This window comes from Channa argus, chromosome 19 (genome assembly GCF_033026475.1).
Source record: "Channa argus isolate prfri chromosome 19, Channa argus male v1.0, whole genome shotgun sequence".
NCBI lineage: Eukaryota > Metazoa > Chordata > Actinopteri > Anabantiformes > Channidae > Channa > Channa argus.
The window spans coordinates 4,435,680-4,449,212 of record NC_090215.1 but is presented as its reverse complement, the minus strand read 5'-3'; the positions used below and the strand labels follow the sequence as shown (position 1 = coordinate 4,449,212).

The 13,533-nt window shown below is 40.1% G+C and overlaps 1 pseudogene; it reads right to left on the bottom strand.

Moving 5' to 3' along the window:
• Nucleotides 1-501: 501 nt before the first annotated feature.
• LOC137105046 (uncharacterized) lies at nucleotides 502-5,551 on the bottom strand (annotated as a pseudogene).
• Nucleotides 5,552-13,533: the final 7,982 nt, after the last annotated feature.

The following is a 13,533-nucleotide window of genomic DNA, read 5'->3' as shown; positions in this document are numbered from 1 at the left end:
TTTCAGAAAAATACTTCTGATAAATGCAACATTAATTCCAAATTCCTTTTACAGCTGCCTCATGTTAGGAGACATGCACCAGAATGTAAACAAGTAGCCTCTGACCTTCAGTACAATGCTGATGTTGCTGACAGTATCTTAGGCTGTGTCCAAAATCACACTACTCACTTTAAAGTGTGTTCACCATTTTGAGGTAGTGTCTAAAAACATAGAGGGAGCATTTCTTCTCAGGTGATTTGCTGCTTCCATTGGATGGGAATGAGTTCAAATTAGATTTTTGTAAATCCTGCAGATGGAGATTGGGTTTTCCTCATAATTCCTACGAAAACATTTGTAGTGCAAAATTTGATTTTAGATGATGTTCAGAACTACATATTTAAACCGTGTGCAGGAACTCAGGAAGCCACCGACAGGCAATGGCATTGAATCAAGGGAGCATACTGCTGGGACATGGAAGTGGTTCTCTCTCATGGCTGAGACAATGGGTGGGAAGCCGTCTATTCAGCCTCTATGCCCCACTGCCTCAGCCTGGGGGGAGGACTCTTCTGTATCTGCCTCAACCTCTGCCTCCCCTGGCGTAGTGCTACTGGATCCAGAGAAAAGCTCTACTGGGAAGCCAGCGAGTGAACCAGTGCCCCAGAGGAGGCCTGGAGAAGGCAGAGGAGAGGATAAGGTCGGAGGAAGCGACCAAGGAGAGACTCTTAACTTTACTGTGTTGTAAAACTGTGACAAATGTTCATTTTTCTTTAAAAACAGTTGGTTTTGTTTAAGGTGATATTAAGTAATTGTTCAAAAAAACTGTAAAACAAATCTAACTGTAATGGGAGACTGAAATCAAAGATTAAAGAGCAGTTATGTAAATCAATAATTAACATTCCAGAATAAACACCACAATATGAAATGTATTCTACAGTATTACTTTGTCTTGAATATTTTCTTAATAGTATTGATGGCCGAGAAGAAACGGTGGAGTGTTGTTTGGTGCTGAAAGTGCAGAAGTCATGCGCCCAGGCAAATCACAGCAAATCTGACTGATGCTCACTATGCTGATGTTCATCAGGCCCCAGTGCTTCTTTTACATACTCTAGTGTGTCTCTATCTGTGAGATAAATGTTGTGCCAAATGGCACAGCAAGGGATCACTTTGACTGCAAAAGTAGTGTGCACTTCCAGGGTCCTGAAAAAGATGGATCTCCACCTTGTCGCCATGATGCCAAAGGCCCATTCAGTCACAGTATAGGGTCTTGGCGTGAGGCCTGTTATACCAAGCAGCAACTGTGATTTTGACTGGCTACCTGTGTGGTTGGATGAGTGCAATGGTTTGTAACCCACATGGACACCATTCCCTTCAGGTGGGGAGTGTTGCTGACTGTAGAGAGGGCTGTTTTTAAGGACCCTGACATTATGGACTGAATTAGGGTACCCAGCAAAATTGTCTAGAAACGGACAGTGGTGGTCACACATTACTTGCATCTGAAGTGTGTAATACAATTTTCTGTTGAAGTAACACTGAGCATGAGCTTGATTCTAATTTTGATTCTAACCACCAGTGCTGCCTGCAACCCTTAAGAACAGATGCAGCTAGATGAGCACAGCCATCAGCAGTCCTTTCAAGCTCTTTTGACCCTGTTTTTGAGTCCAATTATTTTGTGTGTCACTCTATGAACAATGTTATTCCCCTTGGAGTTGGGGAATTTTTAATGATCTGGACACTACATGGTAGGAGGTTCCACTTGGCACCCAAAAGAATAAGAACACAAGGAGCTCTTCAACATGACCTCAGCCAGGGTCCAATGGAGGATGAAATGTATTATTATGTATATTGAGAGATGGAAGCCAGGTTGAAGCACTCTTTGGCTTTTAAAATACATGGCCAAGACAGGGACCTTGGTGTCCAGTCCACAATGCTGACAGTAAACATAACAAAACTAATAGGTGTCATGAAAAGAAACACTTTGACAGTGTAGCAGGTAAGATTACAAGCTAAAAATTGTGCTTTCCAGATTTGAGTTTTGCCATCAAAATACAATACTTGCCTTTGGATTGTCTGGTACTCTACACCAGGGACTTTGTCCCCAGGCACCACTGCTCTGGTTGTTTCCTAACTATCCCTCCTTTACCCACTGCTAGAGTAATTACCTGCATCAGGGGCCCTCAGGGTTCGGTACTCTCACCATTCCTCTTCACCCTTTATACGTCAGACTTTACACACAACACCAGCAGTTGTCATCTCCAGAAGTTCTCTGATGACTCAGCCATTGTTGGTTGTGTGCTTGAGGGGAAAGAGCTGGAGTAAAGGTCAGTCATCATTGACTTTAAGCAAAGGTGGTTGCGCTCACACCTGTAAACACCAGTAAGATGAAGCAGTCTGGTGATAGACTTCCAAACACTGGTGAACATCCAGGGCTTGGACATTGAGATAGTGGATAATTTGAAGTACCTGGGTGTTCACCTAGACCATAAACTGGACTGGACTCACAACACCGACGAAGAAGTTGCCTCCACCTTCTGAGGAGACTGATGTTCTTTGGAGTGTGCAGGCTCTGCTAAGGACATTCTGTGACTCTGTGGTAGCCTTATACCTGATTCATTCAAAAACCCATTATCTGCGAAGCACAGCAAATGTGATGGAAGAGAGTGTGTTCACCCTGCAAAATGATGTCTGGAACAGACTGGGAGTGTGTTCGACCAGCTGGGGGTGTGTTCGACCAGCTAACAACAGCGATAACTCTCTTCTCTTGTGCAGGGGGAACACAGATAGGTGGTACATCTGAGGCACCATTCATCACACCTAACTCCTCAAACGCTGGGAGAATATGTAAAAAGAGCCCAAAGTTTCCTATTCAGCCTGACTGGCAATATGGCTGAAGAACAACTTTTTTTTTTTTAAAAACACAGAACCTATTTGAAAGGCAGGGAGAGTGGAGACAAAGCAAGTTGTGCTCTCAGAAGTGTGAAAACGAAAAATCAATCAGCTCTTCCAAACAGTGTAAGTACAGCATGACAAAACAATTACTATTGTATCAAGACTCTGAATACAGAGACTGTGAGAGAGAGAGAGAGAGAGAGATCACAATTGTATGTGTGAACATTATAAGGCACAATTTTATTCTCTTAGTGTCACATTGTAGAGACTTGTCTGATCTGAAGTATCTACAGGGGCTGGTTTGCTTTTGTCCTAAGGGAGTGATTGTTGAGGATAATTGGAGTGTAAGGAGTTTGACACTTAGGTTACACCAACAACAAAGCTCCCTTCTTAAGGTGTAGAAAACTCACATCAAGTCACTGTAGATTTTTTTTAGTATTAGAACAAAATCATACTCTTTTTCCTAACTTTCATAATTCCAACATACCCATACAAAAGATCATGCAACTTATGCATGGATGTCACACAAATAAAAATATGTCCTACATGTATCTACATTCCTGCCATTAATGATGTCGTTTTCTCCACTATGATCTTAACATTCACCTCTACTGTAAATGCCTTTTGATGGCTCATGTTTATGTTGTAGGAAAGTGGATTTTTCTTACCAGGAAGAGCTTTAGTCAGAGATAATTAGCCCTGAGTCTGCAGCCCAGTGACTAACCTTTTAAATCTTCCAGATACACAATAAATCCGCAACAAATAATATGAAAAATGACACAGATGATACTGCTATCTATGCATACTCCTTCTTTTCATTCAAGTTTTGAATAACTTTTTATTTTTTCATGGTAATATTTTATAAAATTAGTTTGTGCATTTATTTTTCTTTTTCGATAAAAGCTATTCTGATGTTGCACCTAAGGACCCTCGTATTCAAAAGCCATTAGCTCCCACTGTTTCCTTTCCTGTTTGGTTTTGTAGCAAGCATACTTAACAAAGATTGCGATTGTGGACCAGAGAGAAGAGGAAAAAATGTCCAAAACTGAAAAGCTCCAGGTTGCAGTTCGGAAAGCTTTGATATCATCAGATGCTAGCTGAAGCCACCCTATCTGAAGAGCCGAGAAAGCAGGTGAAGAAGTAAGAATTATGTCGCAACACTAAGACCTTTGTTGATTTTTTATAAAGAGTGGTACAAACAGAGCATCTGCTCTAACAGATGGAAGTCCCAAAGTGACTATGTCCTCTGAGATACTTTCACTTGCCTCAGGTTCTTTTAGCATTTCTTATGCCCAAATAGCAGAGATTTTTCTGTGTGCCAAGTGATAAGTCAGGTTCAAAATTTGCCTCTTGCATTCCTCAGAGACACTGCTTGCCCTCAGTATTTTCTGCAAAATACTAGACATTCTGCAGCAGTAAATTAAACAGGAGCCATTTAAAATTCATGACGTTGTGGAGTGAGCAAATGCAGCCATTAAGACATTTGTCGCAGTGTTTGCTGGTCCACAGGGGGTGAAGGAGAAAGAAAAAACAACCGTGTGGCTGTTTAACAAGAGAATGCCAATTGCTCTTTGTTAGATTGGGATAACCATTTTAGAATGATAAGTAATTTCTGCCAGATGCTTCTTCTCAGTTGAAAGATGAATTTATCTGATAGTAGAGACACTAGAAAGTGCAAGTAAAGTGCTTCTGGAAGCGGAAGAAAAACATTAGTTGAAGAGGCCCTATGTTAAACGACAAGTGCGCAGAGCTTTTGTTTCAACTGTCATGATTGACGCATCGCAGGAAAGCTTAAAGTGGAATGTCATTATGAATTCCCAGAGACGCTGGAGTGGAAGGAGAGCGAAGCACGAGGTCAGAAGAAGGTCCACACGTGCGCATGCCTGTACACACACTCTACTCTCTCTGACAGGAAATCTTTTGCCTCACTCATCATGCGGTTTTTGAGTGCTGGCGATGGCAGCAGGTCGTGTTAAAGCGTGCAGACAGCCACAGTATGTTTCTGACTGAATGGGAGGGATGAGGTGCACTTTTCCCCGAGTTAGTGTTTTCTGTCAGAGCCAAATGTTTTTTCTCTGGCCTGTCATTTTGATCAAAGTGAGCCAGGACCTTCAGTCTGCCTGGGCCAAGCTGCTTCACACTGCCTCACTGCCAACTGGGAGCACAGACGTTGACTGTTTACCTCCAACACTGGGCTCTGAACTGGCTGTAATGAACTGTATAGAAAAATATTGCATAACAGTGGCTTTAAAAACTATTCAGGCCTCTTGACTTTTCGCAGTTTGTGTTGTAAACATTTTGATGCTTTACAAAAACCTTTATCTACAGCAATTGCGGCTCTGTTTGACTCCTGGGTTTGGTGGTTTATTGCATTCTTCTCTCAAACTCAACCAGAATTAACTGCTATCTTTTACTTTCTCCACTGATGTTCCTGGGGTTTATGTCTGAGCTTTGGTTGTGACACTTAAGAAAGTCAGAGACTTGTCATGAAGCCTCTCCAAATGTTATCTTGGCTGTATGCTTTAGGTTTTGCTACAAGCTCAACCCTGGAGCAAGGGTTTTATGAAGACCTGCCCTTATTTGGCAGCAATCTTTCAATTGCATTCTTACTGTTCCTGGTGCTGTGCACCTCTATGTGTCCCACAAGGCACAGGACTTTTCCACAGGAGACCAAGGTCTGACTCATTGTGCGACATGTTGTGTGCTTTAATGATGATCATAACTACATGATATGCACGTAATTACTATCTTATACAATATAATAAGAAATTACCTGTGTGGCTTCTATATAATTTGCTTTGGCGTCTAATGGCGACGCTCTTGGTGCGTCCAATAGGGATGTCAAAGGGTGCCAGTGTCGTCAAAAGGGACGCTGTGGGAAGAGAACGTGTTGTACTTGTAGAGACTAAATAAAGATCAGGGTATAAAACAATTTTATCACACATGTCTACAGAGAGTAATCAAGAGAGCAAGACTCTGGGCTGGTATAATATCAGCCATATAATATTGGTAGGTAATGATTTTATTCTTTAAGCCTTGTATTTAAATCTGTACAGTTTTACATCTCTCTCCCCTTCAACTCTTGTGCTCGATTTCAAATGTGTTTGGCTTAGGTTTGTGCTATGTTCATGCTTTTTTATAGACCAACCCTGTAACGATTCTATGATTAAATAAAAATGGTGCTTTACACAAATCCTTTATCAAAAATTTAAAACTGGACAGTGTCTGAAATGCACTTCAATTTTTGATGCATGCATACAACACAGATCTATATTGCATTAGCTTACTCGTGCCTCATTGTTCAGCAAAGGCTGACTGATTTGATTGTGTGCTTCAGGGATCTGGGAGTTTGACATTTAAAAAATGATTAAAACTTTATTTCTGAAAGAATAGCTCAAATACATCATTTTTATCCAGTTCATACTTATACCATAGGAAAATACATTTTCTAAAAGGCTCTACCATACTTAATATTTCATATAAGAATAAAGAAAATATAAATTCCCAGAAAAGAGTCAGAGTTGTTTGTCCGTCCTCTTCTTTGCAGAATAACTGGCTTGGAGGGTGCAGAGATCTATAGCGACAACCTTGAATGAAACCTTCTTACAGAAAAACTGCATCATACCAGTCAAGATTAATAAGAGTCTTTAAGTTCATGATGATTACGTGCTTCCACTTCAGCTGGCTGACTTCATGACTGCACTTTGTTAAATGCAAGTTTGTTGATTCCAAAATTAATTTCCGAGTTCCGTGTATGCTTTTGTGTCCTAGGGTAGATTGCGTGTCATAGGCCTGACTCAGATCAGAATGGAAAGGAATTGAACTTTATTGGTTATCAGAGAGGAAAATTGTCTTTAGCTACACAGAATTTTAGTGCACGATAAAAATCAATGCTAATAATTGCAGATAAACCCCCCAAAATATTAAAACAACAAAATGGTAAATCTATTATTTTAACATGAATTGTGGCTCAGTGTTTTTCTAAAATGACTTATTTCGCACCTGCACAATACAATGGTGGAAATACCAATTATTCTAACCTGCATTTCTAGCGACCCAACCATGAAATCAACTGAACTTCTCTAAAAGGGTCTGATAACCCTGCTCGTTGAATTTTTTTGTTTGAATAAAGTGTTGGAGAAAACACATCTTTGTTAATGCTGGGAAAGCATTGAACAATGTCTCAATTTTTCACAAACTAACAAATTTCCAAAGAGTGAAAAACTCATCATAAAAGAGAAAATAAAACGATCGTATATGATTCAGGACACAGGGCAACATCTGTATCTCTACAACTGACTCTCCCAGTGGTTTTCCAAAGAACAGAAGCGATGCCTATCGGTGAAAGGCAATCAGCATACTTGCCTTTGGTTTATTGGACATTTGCTCAATTATTCAGAGTTTCTCTGTCTCTGTAATTTATTTACACCCAAATGCCCAAATTCTGGATTTTTTTCTATTCTTTGGCAGAAACACCTATCTCTGTCTAAGCCATCACATTTTCAACCTCACACCTTCCCCAATCAGACACTCTGTCTTTTCTCTTGCTGCCAAGCAACCAGCTTTGCAGGGACATCTGTTCCCACACTTGTTGAACACATTGTAGCATTATCAACTTTATGTGTGAATTCTCACTTTTTGGTTGTAGTCACCTGCAGACATCCAATTGAAGACAATGCAACTTGACATTCTAAGGCCTAGATGCACAGTAAAAACTATGCATATAGAATAATATAAATGCATTGTATTTATAATACAATAACCTAATCTTTTGGAAAGTAGGATGATATACGAATTATTTAATTAATATTATTTACTAATTATCCACCATCATTGCAGTATAAACTATCAGAACACATTTGTAGTTTAGTATTTAGTAAACCGAGGCAAAGTTAGAAACATGTAAATCACGTTTACACTTTAATGGTGGTGAGTGGTAACTGCCTATTATTATTAAGTGGCCTCTGAAAGAAATTATCCAACTTCAACATGTCATTTACACATGCAGGAGATATTTTACTTACTTTTTAAACGGTATTTCTTCAAGATAATTTCAAACCCACAAGTTTATTTAATAAGTGGGTTTTCATTTTCATGTCCACTCAGTGCTTTGTTGAACAGTTTCTCTGCATGTGTTCCATTTTCCCTCCCCCCACCCGCCTCGCTGTCTGTGGTTTGACTTACTTCTAGGCAGTTTGTCCTTGTCCTGCATTTGCAGAGTGAACTGCACAAATGACTTTGGGTGTAACATGAACACATTCTCAATATCATTCCAACTAATTGTGGTGGAGTTAGTGCCTTCATTCATTTTCTTAATTCACTGTTATCACTTTGCCTACATGGCATTCTAGCTTTCCAGCACAGATTTCCATCTTTCTCAACAATAGCACCTATTGTCTTCCAGACAAAAAGGCACAGAGAGAATAAATATGACAGAGTGAGAATGCTTACATTCAGTGGATGATTTTGAATTTGCTAGAGTGAAGATAATCAGCGTTCATTCCTCCCATCTCTTCTTCCACACGGGGAGTTAGAAGATGGGAAATTGGGAGGCAACAGGTAGACACTAATTATTTGCTTCACTGTCAAAGACATTAACCATGGCAGAGAAAACAATGCCGCTCCAGTATCCGAGCAGAATAGGAAGAGGGTGATTTAGTCACACATGCACTTGCAGTAACAGAAAGCCACGCTCAGCCTCACATCGTGCTGCTCTGCAACTTCACTGAACTGATTAGAACGAGTGAGGAGCGAGACTGAGATGCGACTGCGGCAAAGATCATTACCTCTTGTTGATCTTTAAAGTTTTGCTTTTTTTTCTACAGTAACATTGAAAAATGTTATCAATGTTTATGATGTTAAACTGCAGTAATATTGTTTTTATTAAAGACCTGGGATTATGAACCTTTTTTGACTAATTTTTATAAATACTGAGTGTTTTTTAAACATATCTGTGACATTTTATTTACCAAAAGTTGTTCAAATTGTTGTAAATCCATCTAAAAGAGAAAAAAAACTCCAGATTGCCTTCTGTCGTCTATCAGTCAATTTGGAAGCTGTTACCATGACATTTGCATTATTCATGAGCGCGCACTCTGATTGGCTGAGGGTGAATGTGAAGATCACAGCCTAATAAATAATACATATTCTCTTACACTGCAGGTGCAGCTACATAATGGCGGCTGCTGAAAACATAAATACATACAGATAATAGATAATACAATCGTTATATAGCCAACAGTATGTTGGCGTCTGTTCCTGAATGTGAAGACGATCCCTGCGTATATCTGGTGTGATGTCACAGTGAGAGTAGATTCAACACTGTTTAATCTCTAGCTGGGAGATTAAATTTTTAAAAACAATTTAAAAACACTTTAGACATAGAGTTAGGTAATTTGACAGCACATCAGGGCTCCCATCATCACCTTAATCCATCTAAAGTTAGTTTAGTATCCCAATTTGTCACTAGTTCTACAGGTTCTATCAGGAAATGATCAATCTCTGACCCGTTGCACCTCATGCTGATGTAATATTAATTAAGGTACAGTAAATAAATTATATAGTGTTCTCCTCAGGATTTCACTGACTTATTTTGATTTGTTGCATCCTAAAATACCCGATTTCATGGAAATCAAACAAATAAATCAAACAATAGGTAAGTTTGTAAGATGTGTTAACATATGAACATATCCACATTATTTTTCCTCTTGTAGCAGGTTCTGTGCTGTGCATTCCAGGTCAGCCACACACATTGAGGACATATTTATTTAACTAGCAGTTAATCTATGGAAACTGATGGTGTAGATAAAGACAGTTCCTTACACTGTAACACTGTGTCAGTGTCCACTTTGAGTAAAAAACAGTTCTAAGATTCTACCTGTGTTAAACTATCTTAAACTCATGAGTTATGGTTCACAGTTCTCATCAACTTTGAACCAATTTCTCCCTCTTTTTTGAAACACTGTCACTAGGGACTGGACCCCATTCCAGCTGTCATCGGGCGAGAGGCGGGGTTTACCAGGGCAGGGCCGCAGAGAGACATACACAGAAAACCATTCACTTTTGCATTCACACCAATTTTAGATTAATCAATTAACCTAACATGGATGTTGTTGGACTGTCGGAGGAAACCGGTGTACCGCTGAGGAAACCCACGCAAGCATGGGGAGAACATGCACACTCCACACAGAAAGGCCACGGCCGGTGGGGAGCAAGCCCGCTGTGCGGTACTCCACCATGGTGCCTAACCAAACTGTACTATTGCATATAAAATCTTGTATATGTAAGTGTTAGGCTTTGTTTTCAATTATTTATTGTTTTTTAGTCAATATTACATTTTAAAAGTTGTGCATATCCCTGCAAAGGAACAACCCCAATTCAAAATTAATTGGGACGATGTGTAAAATGTAAATAAAAACAGAATGCAATGATTTGCATGATTTGCATTTGCATGAATCTAATCAACCCATATTTTATTCACAATGGATTTGGTTTCAAGAACCAAAGTAAGGAGGCAGCAAGAGAAGGTACAAAGTAAAAGGGTATTTGTTATTAGCAATTGAGGAGGGGTGCACACAACTAAAAATCACTCCACAAGGAGGCACAGAAATTATACACCGAAAAATATCAAAATAATTCCAAACATAAACTTAAATACCAAAAGGGGAAAACATACTATTTAGTGACTGTGTGACGGCCCTCTGGCCAGTCGAGTCAGTTTGTTCTACTTGCAGGTAGCTGCACGTAGAGCTACCTGTTACTTTATGTTCTCTCATCCATGCACATACACATCACTGATGGGACTGATGAAGTTATTTTTGGTTTTCTAGCCTTGGTTTTGCTACAATAACTTATTTTGGCCTTTACATTGAGTACCCCTCTTTTTGTCATGGTTGTTGAGCTAGGTCATGACAAAGTGGGGGCTCGTTACAAACTTTAAATAATTTATGGCTTTAGTAAAGAGTGTTTTTCTGTGTGTTGTAGTGATTTGTTTTTACTATTTGACATATTTTGAGTCGACATTTGTCTATTGAGAGGAGTTTTGGTTGTGCGATGACTGATGGTTTGCTTTGTTGCAGTGTTTTTTTCCTCAGCATTATTTTTATAGTGTTTTTTTCCAAAGAATACAGTCTTACTGGCGTTATAAAAAATAAAACATTTTATACACCAGGTAAGCAATCATTTGTTGTATTTTATTGTTGGATGTAATTGAGGGAGAATGGCAACTATAGATGACTTCAATTCTTGTCCATCTGATTATTTTTTGGATGCATATACAAAAGAACAGCTCCTTAAAATAGCAGAGATCTATAACATAGATATTGGTGATAAACATCCTAAGGAAAATGTGAAGGCTATTTAGAAATCAAATTTATTTGAAAGACAAATTTTGTTAGAACATACATCACCTGTTTTATCTGAAGCTGCTTTTTTACCTTCAAATACAATAAATATTCAATTTTTGAACAACAGAACTGTTAATGTTATAGTTGGAAGGTTACAAATTTAAGTTGCAAGCCACAGATGAAAAAGACTTGGCTGTGGAAAGATGTGCCAGCAGACGGAGCAAGCCAAATTACAGTTTGAACAATACAGCTTTTGGCTGATGCTAAGTTTCATAGATCTCCAGGTTCTTCTTCTATTTGATTTATAGATTCTTTTGATGTCTTGGGCAATATACAGCTCTTGCCAAAATTTTCAGAAAAAGATCCAGACTCTTTCTTTTTATTGTTTGAGCGAGTGGCAGCTGAGCGTGATTGTTTGGACTCGGCCCGCACGCCAGTGCCGGCCAGAAATATTCTTTGGTGAAGTCGGCGGTGTTGAAGGCACACGAGTTGGAAGCCTATCAACAACATTTTAGGACTTGAGAGAAAGGAGAAAAACAGAGCCATTTGGAGTTTGTGTGTGAGTTATCTATCCATTTCAGTCGCTGGTATTCTGCATCTGATGTTTGCGATTTTAAAAGTTTGTCTGAAGGTTTGTCCATATCACACATTAATTTGGTGTCTAAGCAAAAGAAAACGTGTAAAGAAAACGCATGATCGCTTTTTGAGACATTTTTTTTTGGGCCTCGTTTAAAGAGGGACATCTCAGCCTATGTTAAAAATGCAACCGCATGGGGGCAAATGCAACCGCAACGGGGCACAAGCCAGTGTCTTCTTGTGCCAGTCCCAAGTCTGGATAAATGCAGAGGGTTGTGTCAGGAAGGGCATCCCACGTAAAACACATGCCAAATACAACATGCAAATCATGACAATGACTTCCATACTGGATCGGTCGGGGACCAGGTTAACAACGACCGCCACCGGTGCTGTTGACCTACAGGGTACCGGCGGAAATTGGACTACTGTTGGTCGAAGACGAAGAAGGAGAGGAGGAAGGTGTGTTCGCAGGCAGAGAGAGAAGCGGAAAGCTAAGAATGTAGGACTGACAGTAGGGACTTTGAATGTTGGTACTATGACAGGGAAGGATAGAGAGTTGATTGACATGATGCAGAAAAGGAAGGTGAACATACTGTGTGTCCAGGAGACCAGGTGGAAAGGTATCAAGGCTAGAAGCTTAGGAGCAGGGTTCAAGTTGTTCTACCATGGGTCAGATAGGAAGAGAAATGGAGTAGGAGTTATACTGAAAGAGGAGTTTGTGAGGAATGTTCTAGAGTTGATTAGAATATCAGACAAGTTGATGAGTCTGAAGCTGGAATTTGAAGGTGTGATGTTCAATGTTGTGGTTATGCCCCACAGGTAGGATGTGAGTTAGAAGAGAAGGAGAAATTCTGGAGTGAGTTAGATGAAGTGATGCAGAGCATCCCCAGAGGTGAGAGAGTGGTGATTGGTGCAGATTTCAATGGGCATGTAGGTGAAGGGAACAGAGGTGATGAGACTGTGATGTGCAAGTTTGGTCTTCAGGACAGGAACGCAGAAGGACAGATGGTGGCAGACTTTGCAAAGAGGATGGAAATGGCTGTAGTGAACAATTTCTTCCAGAAGAGGCAGGAACATAGGGTGACGTACAAGAGCAAAGGTAGAAACACTTAGGTGAACTACATTTTGTGTACATGTAATCTGAAAGATATCAGTGACTGTAAAGCATTGGTAGGGGAGAGTGTAGCCAAACAACACAGGATGGTGGTGTGTAAAATGATGCTGGTGCTGAGGAAGATGAAGAGGACTAAGGCAGAGCAGAGGACGAAGTGGTGGAAGTTGAAAAAGGAAGAATGTCGCGTAGTTTTCAGGGAGGAGCTGAGACAGACTCTGGGTGGTTTGGAGGTGCTTCCAGATGACTGGACCACTACACTAAGGAGGGAAAGGTAGATTTGTACAGGGTTGGCCAGACAAAGAGATAGAGACGGGAAGGATGTGCAGCAGGTTAGTGTGATTAAAGATAAGGATGAATGAGGAAAATGAAATGGAACGAAGAGTAGAAGAGGTGACTGGTGTGGAGCAGGAAGAAGCACAGATTAGTAAAAGTGAAGTGAGGAGGACGTTGAAGAGGATGAAGAGTGGAAAGGCAGTTGGTCCTGATGACAAACCTGTGGAGGTATGGAAGTGTCTAGGAGAGGTGGCAGTAGAGTTTCTGATTAGTTTGTTTAACAAGATCTTGGAGAGTGAGAGGATGCTGAGGACTGGAGGAGAAGTGTACTGGTGCCAATTTTTAAGAACAAGGGAGATG